At 44.7% G+C, this 19,457-nt stretch overlaps 1 protein-coding gene across 1 annotated transcript in view; it reads right to left on the bottom strand.

Annotated features, from left to right (window-relative positions):
* TRIO (trio Rho guanine nucleotide exchange factor) overlaps positions 1-19,457 on the bottom strand; it is a 3,493,742-nt gene that overhangs the window by 303,655 nt on the left and 3,170,630 nt on the right. The gene's annotated exons all lie outside the window — the stretch shown is intronic.

Below are 19,457 nucleotides of genomic sequence, written 5' to 3'. Positions count from 1 at the left end.
CACGCATGCGTGATTCCCGACTGGTTGTGAGCTTACAAGTGGCAAGTCCTGCATATTTGTATCCGTGCAGTAAAGATGCAATCGCTGAAAACACAGCGCTAGTAGTTGATGAGTGTAGGGAACACTAATAGATAAGACGGGATTAAAGTGAAAAAAGGACAGAGACACTAGGAGTTGAGGACAACCGTGAATATATAACAGAAACATGTGACTATCTACCATATACGTGTAGATAAAAGAAGAAATAAGTAAGGAAAAAGATGAAGACTATGCCGTGAGCTCATATAACTAAACCGGAGGTATATCGCACCATATTTTCACGGCGCAATGAAGTGCAAAAGCACCAAGAACAAGGATGTAATCACCCTAAACTGATAGTGTGCTGGTATACAATCAATAATAGGAGGAATGTATATACCACTGGAACTAATGTGTATGTCTGTATACCCATACACACATCTACATAAATAAATAAATAATAAATAAATAAATTAGTGGATAGACAGGAAAAGGTATGCATTCTGAGGCAACAATTACTAGGAATGTAAAACCATATCGTATGAAATAAAAAACATGGCTATAAAAAATGTATATATATATATATACATATATATATATATATAAATACAATAATAAAATAATCAATAATAAATAGCGATAGACCTGATAGTAATAAAGCATAAAAACAACAATAAAACATGACAAGAAGGTCACACTAATATGAGTGTGATATATATAAAACAAACCTATAAAAACTGAAAAAATCATGACATGAATCTCAAGTGAATCATAATAAAACCATCCGAAAAAACAGATCAATGCTAGACATGATTTTAGTGGAATAAATCCATAATTTAATTTAGACCATGGGGTTTTAAAGTATTCAGCTTGTAAATCCAGTAGGTTTCTTTTTTATTTAGAAGCCCCATCCTGTCAGAAATATATGGGGGTATCTGTTCTATAGGGGTAACCTTCCACTGCCTTTTTTTGTTGTGAAATAGAGTGGTATGACGAGAAAGTCCATGGAGCATGAATCCCACCTTTATATTATATCTATGTGAATTTATTCTATTGCGTAGAGCTTGTATCGTTCTACCTATATACCTTTTATTACAGTCACATTCAATTAAATAGATCACAAAGTCGGATTGACATGTCAAATGTCCTTGTATCCTGAATTCAGTACCCTCTGTGGTCAGACCAAAATTGATCCTCCCATGTTGGATGGATCTGCAACATAGGCAGTTTTTCATATAGCATTTATAAGAACCCATAGGCGAATTATTAGTAGTAGGATTACAATGATTTTTCAATCTGCTAGGCGCGAGTTGATTCTTTAAAGTAGATGCTCTGCGAAATGTGATCCCTGGATGGGTGGGTAACACCTCTTTCAGGTATGGATCATTATGTAAAATGGTCCAGTGTTTCTTTAAGATGCCCTTGATAACATCCCCATCACAACTATAGGTAGTGAGGAAATTAGAAGCAAATTTTTCGTTGGCAGTCTTTTTATCAGAGAAACTGACCTTCATGATCAGGTCTCTTTGTTTGAGGTTCCTGTTTATTTGGTAGGCTTTTTTTATAACAATCGGGGAATATTTTTTCTCTAAAAATCTCTCCTGCAGGACCAAAGCTTGATCCCTGAAGTCCACATCTGAGGTGCAGTATCTCCTAATCCTCTGATATTGATTTTTTGGAACATTCAGCAACCATTTATCATAGTGGTTGCTGGTGAAGTTGATGTAACCATTACTGTCCACTCTCTTAAAAAAGGTTTTTGTGTGGATAGAGTCACCGGTATGGAAAATGGCCAGATCAAGGAAATTAATGGCATCTTTCTCTACTGTGGGCAAAAAAGTTAAACCCCAGGTGTTGCTCTCTATATTTCCTAAACACCCCAAATAATTATTTTCAACATTGTCATAAATAATGAACAGATCATCAATATACCTTTTGTAAGAAACCACATGTTTAAAAAGCCCAGAGGAATAAATATATCGAATCTCAAAAAGCCCCATAACCAGGTTAGCGAAAGTGGGTGCTGCCTTCGATCCCATGGCAACTCCGCAGCATTGGTGAAAAACAGTGTCTTGAAATGTCTTAAAAGTGTCTTGAAGTGTCTTAAAAAGCCAGGGAAGGAGTCTTGCGAGGATAATTTGCATATTCCCAGTGCCTTCTGGGATAAGTGAAAAGTCACCGCGAGCTCAAGGAAAACCGGGTTTTGGCCGTTACAGCCGGAAGGAAGACTTCTGAAAGCCAGGGAAGGAGTCTTGTGAGGATAATTTGCATATTCCCAGTGCCTTCTGGGATAAGTGAAAAGTCACCGCGAGCTCAAGGAGAACCGGATTTTGGCCGTTACAGCCGGAAGGAAGACTTCTGAAAGCCAGGGAAGGAGTCTTGCGAGGATAATTTGCATATTCCCAGTGCCTTCTGGGATAAGTGAAGAGTCACCGCGAGCTCAAGGAGAACCGGGTTTTGGCCGTTACAGCCGGAAGGAAGACTTCTGAAAGCCAGGGAAGGAGTCTTGCGAGGATAATTTGCATATTCCCAGTGCCTTCTGGGATAAGTGAAGAGTCACCGCGAGCTCAAGGAGAACCGGGTTTTGGCCGTTACAGCCGGAAGGAAGACTTCAGAAAGCCAGGGAAGGAGTCTTGCGAGGATAATTTGCATATTCCCAGTGCCTTCTGGGATAAGTGTAGAGTCACCGCGAGCTCAAGGAGAACCAGGTTTTGGCCGTTACAGCCGGAAGGAAGACTTCTGAAAGCCGCGCGCCACTAGGAATTTTAGCCTGTCTTCTTCATTGTGAGCGTGAGTGAGCAAAGTGTGAGCAAAAGTAAGTGTGAGTAGAATTGTTTGTATTTAGTTGTTTAATTACTTAACATTTGTTTAGTGCTATCCCCATTAGAAAATGTGCTCCACTATTGCTAATGCGATCCAGTGTACATCTTGTCTCATGTATGCAGTCCTTGAAAAGCCGTTCGAGGGTGCATACTGTTGTTCGAGATGTGCGCAAGTTGCACATTTGGAAGCCCAGATACTGGATCTAAATGAGCAGCTGGCAACTCTGAGATGCATTAGCAATATGGAAAGGAGTTTGCTGCTCACTGAGCAGCAGCTTGTTGGGTCAGATGTGGGGGAGGATCGTAGTAGGGAGCGGCAGGATGGTGAGGTAGGTAGCTGGGTGACAGTTAGAAAGGGGGGTAAAGGGAAAAGTGCTAGGAAGGCTAGTCCTGAACTGACACACCTCAATAGGTTTGCAAACTTGGCAGATGAGGGGGATGTCATTACAGGGGTAGCATTGCTGCAGCAAGGCATGACCTCTGATCGCCAGAGGAGTGTCTGCTCCAGTAAGGGGGGGAATAGGAGTGCAGGGCAGGCAAGACAGGTACTGGTAGTGGGGGACTCAATTATTAGGGGGACAGATAGGGCAATCTGTCACAAAGACAGGGATCGCCGAACAGTCTTCCTGGCGCTCGAGTTCGGCACATCGCTGATCGGGTTGACAGATTACTGGGAGGGGCTGGGGAGGATCCAGCGGTCATTGCACACATTGGCACAAATGACAAAGTTAGAGGTAGGTGGAAGGTCCTTAAAGATGATTTCAGGGAATTAGGTTGTAAGCTTAAAGCATGGACCTCAAAGGTGGTATTTTCGGAAATACTACCTGTGCCACGAGCCACACCAGAGAGGATCAGGGAGATCAGGGAGGTTAACAGGTGGCTCAGGAATTGGTGTAGGAAAGAGGGTTTTGGGTTCCTGGAGAATTGGGCCGACTTTTCAGTTGGCTACAGATTCTATGCTAGGGATGGGCTGCATCTTAATGGGGAGGGTGCAGCTCTGCTGGGGCAGAAAATGGCTAGAAGGTTGGAGGAGTGTTTAAACTAGGAATGGGGGGCGAGGGTATTCACTTTATGGAAGGGGAATGTAGTGCAGATAGTGACCAGGGCACAAGTAATGAAATTGGGGGTGGTACGGGGGGAAGGGTTAGGACAGTTAATACAGTAAGCAGGAATACAGGTACAGAGTCATACGTAACGTGCACGTACACTAATGCCCGAAGCCTCACAAATAAGGTGGAGGAATTAGAATTAATATTGTTGGAAGAAAATTATGATATAGTGGGGATATCAGAGACATGGCTGGATGAGAGCTATGACTGGGCTGTTAATTTACAGGGTTATAGCCTATTCAGGAATGACTGTACAAATAAGCGAGGGGGAGGTGTGTGTCTATATGTAAAATCATCCTTAAAACCCATCCTGCGTGACAACATATGTGAGGGTACTGAGAATGTAGAGTCCCTATGGGTGGAGATAAGGGGGGGGAGAATGAATAATAAAATACTGATAGGGGTGTGTTATAAGACGCCGAATATTATGGAAGAGGTAGAGAATCTCCTCATAAAGCAAATTGATAAAGCAGCGAGTCTCGGAGAGGTAATTATTATGGGGGACTTAAACTATCCTGATATAAATTGGGGAACAGAAACTTGCAGTTCCAGCAAAGGAAATAGATTTTTGATAACAATGAAAGATAATTACCTTTCACAAATGGTACAGGACCCCACAAGAGGGGGAGCACTACTAGACCTTGTACTAACCAATAGGCCAGACCGCATATCAAATATACAATTTGGGGGTTACTTGGGGAATAGTGATCACAAAATAATAAGTTTTCATGTATTCTTTAGTAAGATGTCTAGTAGAGGGGCTACAAGGACACTAAACTTCAGGAAAGCAAATTTTAAACGGTTGAGAGATGATCTTAGTGCAATAAATTGGGATGATGTACTAAGTAATAAAAGTGCACAAAGCAAATGGGAGACTTTTATGAGAATCCTGAATAGGGCTTGTGCAGAAAATATACCCAATGAGAACAAACATGCTAGAAATAGGAGGAAACCCCTATGGCTAAATAGAGCTGTAAGGGAAGCAATAAAAGAAAAACAGAAAGCCTTAAAAGAATTAAAGAGGGTAGGTAGTGATGAGGCATTATATAATTATAGAAAATTAAATAAAATATGTAAAAAGCAAATTAAGTTAGCTAAGTTTGAGACAGAGAGACTCATTGCGAGAGAAAGTAAAAATAATCCTAAAATATTCTTTAACTACATAAACAGTAAAAAACTGAAAAGCGATAGTGTTGGCCCCCTTAAAAATAGTCTTGGTGAAATGTTTGGAAGGGGATGAGGGTAAAGCCAACCTGCTGAATGACTTTTTTTCTACGGTTTTTATACAAGAAAATGCCATGGCAGATGACATGACCAGTGATACCATAAATTCACCCTTGAATATTACCTGCTTAACACAGCAGGAAGTACGCCGCCGCCTCGAAATCACTAAGGTTGACAAATCTCCGGGCCCGGATGGCATACACCCCAGAGTACTACAGGAATTGAGTTCTGTGATAGATAGACCATTATTTTTAATCTTCTCAGATTCCTTAATAACAGGGTCGGTACCGCAGGACTGGCGCATAGCAAATGTGGTGCCAATATTCAAAAAGGGGACAAAAACTGAGCCGGGAAATTATAGGCCGGTAAGTTTAACCTCTACGGTTGGTAAAATCCTTGAGGGTTTCTTGAGAGATGCTATACTGGAGTATCTCAAGAAAAATAACCTTATGACAGAGTATCAACATGGGTTTATGAGGGATCGATCCTGTCAAACTAATTTGATCAGCTTCTATGAAGAGGTAAGTTCAAGCCTGGATCAGGGAAATGCAGTGGATGTTGTGTATATGGACTTTTCAAAAGCTTTTGATACGGTGCCACACAAAAGGTTGGTACATAAAATGAGAATAATGGGGATAGGGGAAAATATGTGTAACTGGGTTAAAAACTGGCTCAGTGATAGGAAACAAAGGGTGGTTATTAATGGTACGTACTCGGACTGGGTCTCAGTTCATAGTGGGGTACCACAGGGGTCAGTATTGGGCCCGCTTCTTTTCAACATATTTATAAATGACCTTGTTGGGGGCATGCGGAGTAGAATTTCAATATTTGCAGATGATACTAAACTCTGCAGGGTAATCAATACAGAGGAGGATAATTTTATATTACAGGGAGATTTATGTAAATTGGAGGATTGGGCTGAGAAGTGGCAATTGAAGTTTAATGTAGATAAATGTAAGGTCATGCACTTGGGTAGAGGAAATAACATTTATGATTATGTACTTAATTGTAGAACACTGGGTAAAACAGACACAGAAAAAGACTTGGGTGTATGGGTGGATGGTAAACTTCACTTTAGTGGACAGTGTCAGGCAACTGCTGCCAGGGCTAATAAAATAATGGGATGTATTAAAAGAGGTATAAGTGTTCATGAAAAAAATATAGTTCTACCTCTGTACAAGTCACTAGTGCGACCGCACTTAGAATACTGTGTACAATTCTGGTCACCGATATATAAGAAGGACATAGCTGAACTGGAGAGGGTGCAGAGAAGAGCGACCAAGATTATTAGAGGAATGGGTGGGCTGCAATACCAAGACAGGTTATTAAACTTGGGGTTATTTAGTTTGGAAAAACGAAGGCTTCGGGGGATCTAATCACAATGTATAAATATATGAGGGGACAGTACAGGGACCTTTCCAAAGATCTTTTTACACCTAGGCCTGCGACTGGAAAACGGGGGCATCCGCTACGTCTTGAGGAAAGAAGGTTTAATCATAATCACAGACGAGGATTCTTTACTGTACGAGCAGTGAGACTGTGGAACTCTCTGCCGCATGATGTTGTAATGAGTGATTCACTACTAACATTTAAGCAGAGCCTGGACGCCTTTCTTGAAAAATTTAATATTACCAGTTATGTATATTAGATTTTATGACAGGGTATTGATCCAGGGAACTAGTCTGATTGCCGGATGTGGAGTCAGGAAGGAAATTTTTTCCTCATTGGAACTTGTTTGCCACATTGGGGTTTTTTTGCCTTCCTCTGGATCAACATGTTAGGCTACAGGTTGAACTAGATGGACTTAAGGGGGCTTTACACGCTGCGACATCGCTAATGCGGAGTCGTTGGGGTCACGGAATTTGTGACGCACATCCGGCCGCATTAGCGATGCCGTTGCGTGTGACACCGATAAGCGATTTTGCATTGTTGCATAAACGTGCAAAATCGCTCATCGGTGACATGGGGGTCCATTCTCGATTATCGTTACTGCAGCAGTAACGATGTAGTTCGTCGCTCCTGCGGCAGCACACATCGCTCCGTGTGACACCGCAGGAACGAGGAAGCTCTCCTTACCTGCGTCCCAGCCACAATGTGGAATGAAGGAGGTGGGCGGGATGTTACGTCCCACTCATCTCCACCCCTCCGCTTCTATTGGGCGGCGGTTCAGTGACGCTTCAGTGATGTCACTGTGACGCCGCACGGACCGCCCCCTTAGAAAGAAGGCGGTTCGCCGGTCACAGCGACGTCGCCGGACAGGTAAGTATGTGTAACGGCTCTGGGCGATGTTGTGCGGCACGGGCAGCGATTTGCCCGTGTCGCGCAACAGATGGGGGTGGGTACCCACACTAGCGATATCGGGACCGATATCGCAGTGTGTAAAATAGCCTTTAGAGTCTCCCTTCAACCTTAAAAACTATGATACTATGATACTATGAAATGTGAAAAAATTATTCTTTAAAATAAACCTCATACTGTTTAAAATGAACTCCTTTTGCGCCCCCGGTAGTCTATCATCGACCTCTAAATATTGCTTAAAGCATTCCAAACCCAGTATGTGAGAGATATTTGTGTACAGAGATGCAATATCCAAACTTTTAAAAATAAATGAGTCTTTCCATGTAATATCATTTAGAATATTTATAAGGTGTGAGGAATCCCTAAGGAAGCTTTTTAAATTAGTGACGTGAATATTCATGATGGAGTCAACATATGCTGCCAAATTTTCAGTGAGGGATCCTATACCCAAGATGATGGGTCTTCCCGGGGGATTATTAAGGCTTTTGTGGATTTTAGGTAAGTGGTAGTAAAACGCTAACCTGGGGGTTTTTATGTCCAAAAATTTAAACTCATTCTTATTGAGGATCCCAGCCTCTGATGCTCCTTTGATTAAGGTACGGTATTCAGAAATGGAGTCATGATATGTAGTAATACCCACAGTATTATAATGTGATCTATTAGAAAGCATTCTCAAAGCCTCCTGTATGTAACTGCTCCTGTCTTGTATGACGATACCACCCCCTTTGTCAGCGTTACGGATAATTATGTTAGGATTATTTTTTAGTCCTGAGATGGCAACCTTCTCCTCCCTGGACATGTTCGTTCTAGGAGGATTTTTGTTAGCTAGAATCAACTTGAAATCTTGTAGTACCAAATCGTTAAAGGTTTTTATATGGTGTCCTATACTATGTAGTGGGTAAAAATTTGATTTTAATTTATGCTCTGTATGAAAAAAATCATCTGGTATATTTATGTCTGTAGGAGCTGATTTGTTCATCTGGAAGTGTCTAGTCAAGGTGAGTTTCCTGATGAATTTTTGAAGATCCAAAAAAAGTTCAAAGTCATTGGAGGACTTAGTAGGACAAAAAGAGAGACCTTTCTTTAAAACACTGATCTCATCTTTTGATAAGTTGTGGTGGGATAAATTAAAAAAATCTGAGGTGTCATTTTTTGTTAGGTGCTTTTTTTCTCTTTTTTGTTTAAGCTTAAGTCCTGCCCTATTCCCTCTGTAACGTTTTTTCTTTTCTCCCCTCTGGGGGTGAGAAATGTGGTGATGGGAACCTGAAGGTTCCTGGCCATCGGTAAAAAAGGAACAGATAAACTGCCTTTTAGGGTATTGTCAATAGTCACGGTCTTAATGTTGGAATTAGTAATAGAGGTGATCAAAGTAGGTGGAGAGGAGTTGCACTCGTCTGATTCAGATGATCTAGGTAAGGGTATGTACTCTTCATGTAGTGATAATTCCAACAGATCAATGAAATCACCGTCAGGATGATCATCATTGATGGAAGGATTATCAGGTGCCTCCAATTCTGGTTGTAGGTCTCTGTTCTTGCGGATTTTTTCTATTTGAGATTTTAATGATTCTAATTGTCTCCTTGTCTCCTCAAAATCTACAACTGTATGGGTCGATTTCTGGGGTACAAGGGTACATTCAGCAGGAACTATATCCATAGGAGCAACAACCGTACTGGGTTCAGTAGTGGGTGTGATGGAAAACACTTCATCTGTGATAGTGGTGGTAGGTGGATCACAGGGCATAGAGCTTAAAGATGTCTGGGGATTAGGAGTTCTACTGATAAGATCATTTTGATGGGTGGTGTCTTTTCTTGTTAAGGAGTTTGCACTCGTTTTGTGAAACCTGCTGTTAAAGAAGTTTCTATTACTACTGTGAGCTCTGGGTCTCTGGTTAGGAATGTTATCGGATCTCCCAGCAGTAGTGGAACCCTGAGTTTTATTGGGATCATGTCAGATCTATCCCGCTGTAGTTTTTTGATTTCCGAAAAATAGAATCCTGCTCTAAATGGATCAATCTAGTATTGATATCTGAATTTAAGATTTTATACTCCGGGTGCAGGTCATATTTATAAAGTTCTTTATACAGTTCAGTGATGCTATTAGATGTGTCATTCGCAATGGTGCTGCGCTTCTTAAACAGACACTGCAGCATGCCTTGCATGCACGTATGTAAGATATTGTCCCACTCACTGGTGAACACGGGATCCACCGGAAAGGGGGAATCGTGTTTAATCCTTAAGCCTCTCGGGCAAAGTTTTTCTTCCATGTAGATGGTTAGAAACCGGGCATCCAGCCCAAACCGTAATTCCTCTTTTAATAAGTCCTCCAACCGTAGGAACAGTTTTTTCATAATACTCGTGTCCTCTTCCGTATATGCACTGGGTATATTTAAATCCCAATCAACATTATGAATCTCTGGGGTACCTACTGTTTGGAGTATCAGTTTTTCTCTCGATGATAGGTGGTTATTGAAATAGTCCATATTCCAAGAAGAGACCCTCTGCTGCTGTGTCCACAATAAGGGAGATCTGGTCTTGCCAGATCCACGAACAATTCAGACAAGAAATCGGTGGAAAAAAAGCGCATATAGGGTCTTACCCCAGTATATAAGGGGTGGGAGGAGGGTGAAACTACTCACCAGATTCCGTTGTGAAAGTCACAACAACTGTAGTCGCATGTAGAATCTGATCAAAGGCTGCAGCCACCCAAAAAGGCAGATAACAGAGAGCATGAGAGAGGGGTGTTAGATAATGCGCCAAAAGATCACTGGAACAGATTGTTTAGATTAATGTATCTTTATTTCATCCAGGTCTACGCGTTTCAGGAGCCACTGCCCCCTTCCTCAGGACCGTCAGGAAAGACAAGCATCAAATCTGTCATGGTGGACACCAGCATACAGATAAATAGACAAGATGACATCATAACACCACCCCTTCTTAAAAAAAAGGGCGGGAAAAGACAGTGCAAAAAAATGTCCAGGATGACGTATAAATGCATCTACAACAAATAAAGTAAAAACATGACTGGTATAACACGATCAAAAATAACAGTCAGAATGCATATATTAAATAAAAGAAAATAATAAAATTTGAAAAACCAAAAAACCTGTGTTTATTCAGTAATATGTATAAAAAGTATGTAAATATATTTATTCCATAGTGTACATATGTCAATATGTGTGTTTTTTACATATGAGTCTGCACTCAACAGGAGAGAGTCAAGAACCCACTCCTGTCGGGCGTTCAAATGATCACCAGACATAGAAAAGTGGAGGCATAAACCAGTACAGCCACCCCTGTGTGACACATTAAGAGCTGTGTTAAAACAGAAAGCAAGAAACGAACTCACTTAAATAGTGACAATGAAGGATCAAGCGAAATCCAGAGGATAACATGGAATTAGAAGTGAATAAACCCTCAGAAAGGCTCCAAAATATAAGAATCTCAAGGAAGTTCACTCAAGTTCATGAGCGTTGGAAAATGAGTGACTGTGCCTGCGTGAAAGGTCTGTATCAAGAGCTCGCGGGTCAAATGAGTTCAGGACCATGGGAACCAACCAACCACGCATGCGTGATTCCCGACTGGTAGTGAGCTTACAAGCGGCAAGTCCTGCATATTTGTATCCGTGCAGTAAAGATGCAATTGCTGAAAACACAGCGCTAGTAGTTGATGAGTGTAGGGAACACTAATAGATAAGACGGGATTAAAGTGAAAAAAGGACAGAGACACTAGGAGTTGAGGACAACCGTGAATATATAAAAGAAACATGTGACTATCTACCATATACGTGTAGATAAAAGAAGAAATAAGTAAGGAAAAAGATGAAGACTATGCCGTGAGTTCATATAACTAAACCGGAGGTATATCGCACCATATTTTCACGGTGCAATGAAGTGCAAAAGCACCAAGAACAAGGATGTAATCACCCTAAACTGGTAGTGTACTGGTATACAATCAATAATAGGAGGAATGTATATACCACTGGAACTAATGTGTATGTCTGTATACCCATACACACATCTACATAAATAAATAAGTAATAAATAAATAAATTAGTGGATAGACAGGAAAAAGTATGCATTCTGAGGCAACAATTAGGCTATGTGCACACGTTGCTTTTTTTCCAGCGCGGAAAAAAACGCACCCTCTGGCAGAGGGGAGAATTGTAAACAATGCTTTTTGAGAAAAACGCATCGAAAACGCATGCGCTTTTCATGCATTTTTCAGGCGTTTTTCATGCGGTTTTCATGCGTTTTTCATGCATTTTTTTAGGTGCGTTTTTTTAAGACTTGTCAGTGTTAATAAAGTTGGTTGAACACAGACCTTTGGAAAAATAAACCTGTGATGTCATTTCCTTCTCCACATTCTGTTTGGATAAATGGGTTGGCTTGGAATGGAAGGAGCACCATTTGAATTTTGGAAAAGTTGAAATAAACTTCGCGCACCATGTCACATTAGCAGGGCCCCTTGGGTACCTATACGTCAGAAAACCCCCACAAGTGACTTCATTTTGGAATCTGCACCCCTCAAGGATTTTATTCAAGAGTAAATTAAGCATTTTGAATCCACAGCTACTTCACCCAAAATGTTGCTGTAGCAAAAATATTCTCACTTTTAGGCCCGTTTCACACGTCAGTGAAAAACACTGACGTTTTTCACTGGCGTGTAAAACACGCACATGTCCCTCCGTGTGCCGTGAATCACGGCACACGTGGGTTGTCTAAGTGCAATCCGGGCTCCGTTCTCCGTGGCCTGTGATTGCACTCAGTAATCAACTCACCTGCGCCCGCTCCCGCTCTCCATGGTGCTGATCGCTCCCGCGGTGCAGCATCCGGCTGGCGCTGACCCCCGCAGCAGCTGCTTCCGGGTCGGCTGTGTCGCGCATCATGAATATGCGCGACAATAATGAGCCGACTCAGAAGCAGCAAGCTGCACTAGCTGCAGAGGACATCGCTGGACGCCGGGTGAGTTAAAATGATTTTTATTTTAAAAGCACGTTTTTTCTGGCACGTGTTTCACGGACCACACCACTGCGTGGTCCGTGGAACATCAGTGATGCCAGAAAAAAATGGACATGTCTCCGTGCGGCAATCACGCACACGCGGGTACGCCGCACGGAGACACGTGCAGTGAAAAATCACTGACGTGTGAGCAGACCCATTCATTATAATCATAGTATCATAGTATCATAGTTTTTAAGGTTGAAGGGAGACTCTAAGTCCATCTAGTTCAACCCGTAGCCTAACATGTTGATCCAGAGGAAGGCAAAAAAAAACCAATGTGGCAAACAAGTTCCAATGGGGAAAAAATTTCCTTCCTGACTCCACATCCGGCAATCAGACTAGTTCCCTGGATCAATACCCTGTCATAAAATCTAATATACATAACTGGTAATATTAAATTTTTCAAGAAAGGCATCCAGGCTCTGCTTAAATGTTAGTAGTGAATCACTCATTACAACATCATGCGGCAGAGAGTTCCATAGTCTCACTGATCGTACAGTAAAGAATCCTCGTCTGTGATTATGATTAAACCTTCTTTCCTCAAGACGTAGCGGATGCCCCCGTGTTCCAGTCGCAGGCCTAGGTGTAAAAAGATCTTTGGAAAGGTCTCTGTACTGTCCCCTCATATATTTATACATTGTGATTAGATCCCCCCTAAGCCTTCGTTTTTCCAAACTAAATAACCCCAAGTTTAATAACCTGTCTTGGTATTGCAGCCCACCCATTCCTCTAATAATCTTGGTCGCTCTTCTCTGGGTTTGCGTATGTAAGTGTTCGTATTTGGGTATGTTCGCTCTTCTCTTCTTCTAATGGGTCTGCGTATGTCAGTGATTCTTGTACGTTTAAAAAAAAGCACAAACGTACCAGAATCACTGATGTGTGAAAGAGGCCTAAGGCTATGTGGCCATGATCCAGCGACACGGCGTCTAGTACACAGTGTCAGCCTTCCTGCAGCTGCCCATGCCCACGATTTGGGTTCAGGCTGCTGTGGACTTTAGCTCTATTCTACCTGCAGAGAACACTCTCGTCTCCGCAGCATAAATTGACATGCTGAGGCTCGGAAAGTCACGCCACCGGTCAGTTTATGCTGCGGAGAAAAGAAGCACAGTGGGCATGGGATCTCCAAAAATCCTTCCACTGTGCTTCTACCGCACAACACAGCGTTATGGACGCAGGGAAAACACTCAGCACCCATAACTCTGCAAACCCTGATTGTGGGCACACAGCCTAAAAAGCGTCAATGGATGAATGGATGTCAAATATATATAATGTCCCACCCCACCTGCATATTCTAAGCTGGCACCTTTAGTACCTTTCATGTGGCACTAAAGGGTGCCTAGCTTAGTATTTATCCAAAAAAAAAAAAAAAAAAAAACAATGAAAAAAATGGCGTGGGGTCCCCCCTATTTTTGATAGCCAGCCAGGGCACACAGCCTTACTAGGAATGTAAAACCATATCATATGAAATAAAAAACATGGCTATAAAAAATGTATATATATATATATATATATATATATATATATATATATATATAAATACAATAATAAAATAATCAATAGTAAATAGTGATAGACCTGATAGTAATAAAACATAAAAACAACAATAAAACATGACAAGAAGGTCACACTAATATGAGTGTGATATATATAAAACAAACCTATAAAAACGGAAAACATCATGATATGAATCTCAAGTGAAGATATATTTCTGACAGGATGGGGCTTCTAAATAAAAAAGAAACCTACTGGATTTACAAGCTGAATACTTTAAAACCCCATGGTCTAAATGAAATTACGGATTTATTCCACTAAAATCATGTCTAGCATTGATCTGTTTTTTCGGATGGTTTTATTATGATTCACTTGAGATTCATGTCATGATTTTTTCCGTTTTTATAGGTTTGTTTTATATATATCACACTCATATTAGTCTGACCTTCTTGTCATGTTTTATTGTTGTTTTTATATTTTATTACTATCAGGTCTATCGCTATTTATTATTGATTATTTTATTATTGTATTTATATATATATACATTTTTTATAGCCATGTTTTTTATTTCATATGATATGGTTTTACATTCCTAGTAATTGTTGCCTCAGAATGCATACCTTTTCCTGTCTATCCACTAATTTATTTATTATTTATTTATTTATTTATGTAGATGTGTGTATGGGTATACAGACATACACATTAGTTCCAGTGGTATATACATTCCTCCTATTATTGATTGTATACCAGCACACTATCAGTTTAGGGTGATTACATCCTTGTTCTTGGTGCTTTTGCACTTCATTGCGCCGTGAAAATATGGTGCGATATACCTCCGGTTTAGTTATATGAACTCACGGCATAGTCTTCATCTTTTTCCTTACTTATTTCTTCTTTTATCTACACGTATATGGTAGATAGTCACATGTTTCTTTTATATATTCACGGTTGTCCTCAACTCCTAGTGTCTCTGTCCTTTTTCACTTTAATCCCGTCTTATCTATTAGTGTTCCCTACACTCATGAACTACTAGCGCTGTGTTTTCAGCGATTGCATCTTTACTGCACGGATACAAATATGCAGGACTTGCCACTTGTAAGTGTGACGCCCTGGGCAAGCCAGGGGTCACAGGTCATAACACCACCACACCCTACACCCCAGTTAGGAACACCTAAGCTAACCCAAAATCCTTGTTGCCTTCCTCCAGGGGCTGATGTCCACACCAGGGGGTGGGCCAGGCGGTTGGCTCCGCCCACCGAGGAGTTCACAGCTCTGGAGGCGGGAAGAACCAGGCAGATGAAGTTTGGAGTTGAAGTCTAGCTGAGGGCTAGAGTGGAGTCAGCTCAGGGAAGAGCTTGAGAACAGTTAAGGAAGTGAAAGTAGAAGGAAGTGAAGTAGTAGTGGAGCTAAGGAGAAAAGCTGAAGTAAAGTACAAAGTGACAGTTTGTAAAGCCTGAAGTTGGTCCGGGTGTGTGCCCCGGGCTGAGAGACAGCAAGGTCAGCAGACGGCGGTGATTGTCCGCAGGGGTGACTGCTCGGAGGTTACTGGAAGGACCGCGGACGGGTGGTGACCCGGTGGTCTGGAGCAGTGTACAAGGAACAGTCAGCACCAGGGCAGGGGCCTTTCGGATCCCGGCAAGGCTTGGAGTCACCATAATTTGCCAAATCCGTCAGTGAAGGGGACGACTGTCTCCCAACAACCAAGTCCCGATAGAAGGCAACAGTCCGACCATTACAGAGAGACACCACCACCGCCAGGGCACCAGTTTCTCAGGGCCAGCGCCTGCGGGCAAAGAGAGGGGCTCCTTCGGTCCAGCTTGAAGCCGAGGAGCGGGTTACCGGTGGGAACCCATCGCAACCATAACCATCTTAGGTGCAGGAAAAGGGACCGTCACCGTCAACTACTGGGGAAAAGCAAGTGCAGCCGTCCGTGGGAACCGTCTTTCCAGCCGTGTGTTTTACCGAGAACTGTGTCATCGTCTCAGGCTGAGTGAGTACCACAGTGCCGCAAGGCACAGCGCTGCCCCCGCGTCCCTGCTCCCACCAAGCCCTGCATCACCCACCTTATCACTGGGCCCCGGGATCACCAACCCCTACCCACGGAGGGGCAACACAACAACTAGCTGCGCCATACCATCACTCCCGGGATCCCCATACAGAGCAGTGGTGGTGTCAACAAATCACCACAACCGTGGGTGACGTCACGGACAATAGACTATATCCCAAAACCCAATCCCCTTTCACTCACGGGCGAGGAGCGCCGCTCGAGACCCCCGGGATCCGGCCCACCGCTCGAGCCACCACTGAGCAGCCGCGGCCGGACCCGAGCAGAGGGGTGAGCGCAGTGCTGACACCCTCCTCCCCGCCCGCGACAACTTGGCGTCACGAACAGGATCTTACCACTCTGCCGTTGGGTAGAGGTGCGCCTTGTGACCGCCGGAGGTATCCGGCTGAAAAATTTCAGAAGTCGCCATCTTTGGCGCGAAAAGTTCCTGCTCGAGCGTCTTCTCGAGTAGCAGAGGCGCGAAGGCCAAAACCCCGCCCCAATAGAGGAGGGGCCGGAAAGAAGCTAAGGGGGACGGAAACAAGATGTCTGCGCCCGACGGAGCCGCTGGAGGAGCGGTGGTCGCAGCCGCAGTGGCACCCGCGGATGGGAATGGACCTGCCCAGGTCCCGGCCGCGCTGGTGGGAGGTGCCGCGGCCCCCGCACTCGCTCAGGTGATGCCGTTCTCCTTGCCCTATGCACCCGGAGCTACCTGGCTACCGCAGTATGACGGGAAACCTGATGCTTTACAGGTCTTCCGGAAAAAGCTTAACCCGTTGCTAGAGCTGTACCCCCTGACCAATAAGCAACGTGCGGCGGTAGTGAAGGGCCAGTTAACCGGTGCGGCTGAGCAGGAGGCGGAGACCTGGGCCGAGGGGGACCGGCTCTCTGTAGCCACCATCTTAGAGAAGCTACAGATTGCCTTTGAGACCCGGACTGAAGCTGAGCTGAGGATGCAGTTTTACCAGTGCCGGCAACGGGCTGTGGATAGCTTTGGGAATATGCTTTACGTCTGCAGACCGCCCTCCGCACGCTAAAGCGGGTGAATCCTATCAATGAGGCGGACAGCAACAAGATGTTAGTAGAGCAATTTGTGCAGGGGATGAGATCCCCTGAGGATCGCAAACAATTCCGGCTGTGGGCCCTAGAACACCCGGATGTGGACTTTGCTGTGTTAAAGGAACGGGCCATTAAAGCCCTACAGCCCCCAGCTTCAGAAGTCCTGGAGGGAGCCCCGTGGCCCATTGAGACGGCCCCCGTTGTGGTGGCCCCTGCCTTACCAACATCTCCAACACCTGCAGCCCCAAGCAGCACGATGGAGGAACTAGCAGCCCAGGTCCGTCGTATGGACGGAGACCTCGCCAAGATTCTTGCTGCACTCCAACCTTTGACCAGACCTCAGCCTTCAGCACAGATACAGCTTGCCGACAGCCCTGAGGATGTCCCGTGGATGCAGCGGAGAAGTAACAGCAACCTGCGAAGCAGACCTCCAACCTGCTACAAGTGCCGTAAGCCTGGGCATTACTTCCAACAGTGCCCGTTAAACGAGCAACCCCTGGGGCCCCGGGCCAATCCTCAGGAGTAGAACACCGTGGCCCCCCGGACTGGCGGGACCGGTATATCGGGGCCCGGCCCATCATCCCCGTGGCTGTGGACAGCATACCGGTGATGGCTCTCTTGGACACTGGATCACAGGTAACCACCATACCATACACATTGTACCAGCGGTATTGGGGGATAGACGAGCTGGCACCCCCAGATACTAGTATAACGCCAATTGCTGCCAATGGACTCCCATTGACCCAAGTGGGGTATAAACAGGTGGCTATGACAGTAGGGCAAGCTGAACTGCAACACCAGGGTATGATTGTGATCATGAATGAACCCAGTGATCATAACCCGAAGATAGTGCTAGGAACCAATGTGATGGAGCACTATATGGGTGATGTGTTGTCCCTACTGCAGCAGCTGGCCGTCATGGCGGCGGGGAGTCGACAGAGAGCTGTGCAGCGTGAGATCCGAGCCTTGATGTACCGCCAGCATGTAAACTCAACAGGAGGAGAGATTGGTGGAGTGAGAGTGATGGATGTTGCTCCGTTGATTGTGCCCCCTAGGAGTGAGATGATGATTTGGTGTAGGGCAGCAGTAGGGCCTCAGCGGCGTGACTACCCTGCCATGATGGAGCCCATACCCTCCGAGCACTGGCCCACTGTAATGGCCGCCCGAGGGGTGGTAGACGTGAAGAAGGGAAGGGTGCCTGTGAGAGTGCTGAACTGTGGGGAGGAAGAAGTCAGGCTCCCCCGGTATGCCACCATTGCCAAGCTGCTCACCCTGGACCCCCACACCATCCACAAAGCCAGTCCCTCAGTCTCCCCACCTACTACCAGCACTTCCCCGCCTCAAGGGGAGGTAAATGAGTGGCACCAACAGCTACATGTGGGCACTGATGATACCCCTACACATCACAAAGCAGGGGTATACAGGGTGGTGCGGGAGTATGAACAGGTTTTCAGCAAACATCCACTAGACTTTGGGCAGATCAAAGGGGTCCAACACCATATCCCCACCGGTGAACACCCCCCTATCAAAGAGAGGTACAGGCCTATTCCCCCTGCACATTACCAGTGTGCCAAAGATATGTTGAGGAATATGAAGGAGGCAGGGGGTTATAAGGGACAGCTGTAGTCCCTGGGCCGCTCCGTTGGTACTGGTCAAGAAGAAGGATGGTACCATGCGGATGTGTGTGGACTACCGTAAGATTAATCAGATAACCCATAAAGATGCCTACCCACTGCCTCGTATTGAAGAGTCTTTGGCCGCACTGAGAACTGCAAATTACTTCTCTACCCTTGACCTCACCAGTGGGTACTGGCAAGTGGCCGTGGCCCCGGAAGACCGGGAGAAAACCGCCTTCACCACCCCGATGGGGCTCTGTGAATTCAATAGTATGCCGTTCGGGCTGTGCAATGCCCCAGGAACTTTCCAACGGCTGATGGAGTGCTGTCTGGGACACCTAAACTTCGAGACCGTCCTATTGTATTTGGATGATGTGATTGTTTACTCCCAGACGTATGAAGCCCATCTGGAGCACCTGGCCGAGGTGTTCGCGTCCCTTGCCAAATACGGGATGAAATTGAAGCCCTCTAAGTGTCATCTACTGAAACCCAGAGTGCAGTACCTGGGGCACGTGGTAAGTGCAGAGGGTGTTGCCCCCGACCCTGAGAAGATCACTGCCATCCAAGGCTGGCCGAGACCAACCACAGTGAGGGAAGTACGGCAGTTTCTGGGCCTGGTGGGGTACTACCGGCGCTTTATCAAGGGATACACGAAGATGGCTGCCCCCATGCAAGATCTCCTCGTGGGACAGACCAAAGGTGGTAGACCCATCGGAGCCCCACTGGTGTGGGAGGAAAAGCACGAGGAATCCTTCTGCCAATTGAAAGCGGCCC

The sequence above is a fragment of the Anomaloglossus baeobatrachus genome, chromosome 6, assembly GCF_048569485.1.
Source record: "Anomaloglossus baeobatrachus isolate aAnoBae1 chromosome 6, aAnoBae1.hap1, whole genome shotgun sequence".
Taxonomy (NCBI): Eukaryota; Metazoa; Chordata; class Amphibia; order Anura; family Aromobatidae; genus Anomaloglossus; species Anomaloglossus baeobatrachus.
This window is presented reverse-complemented; position numbering and strand designations above follow the sequence as displayed.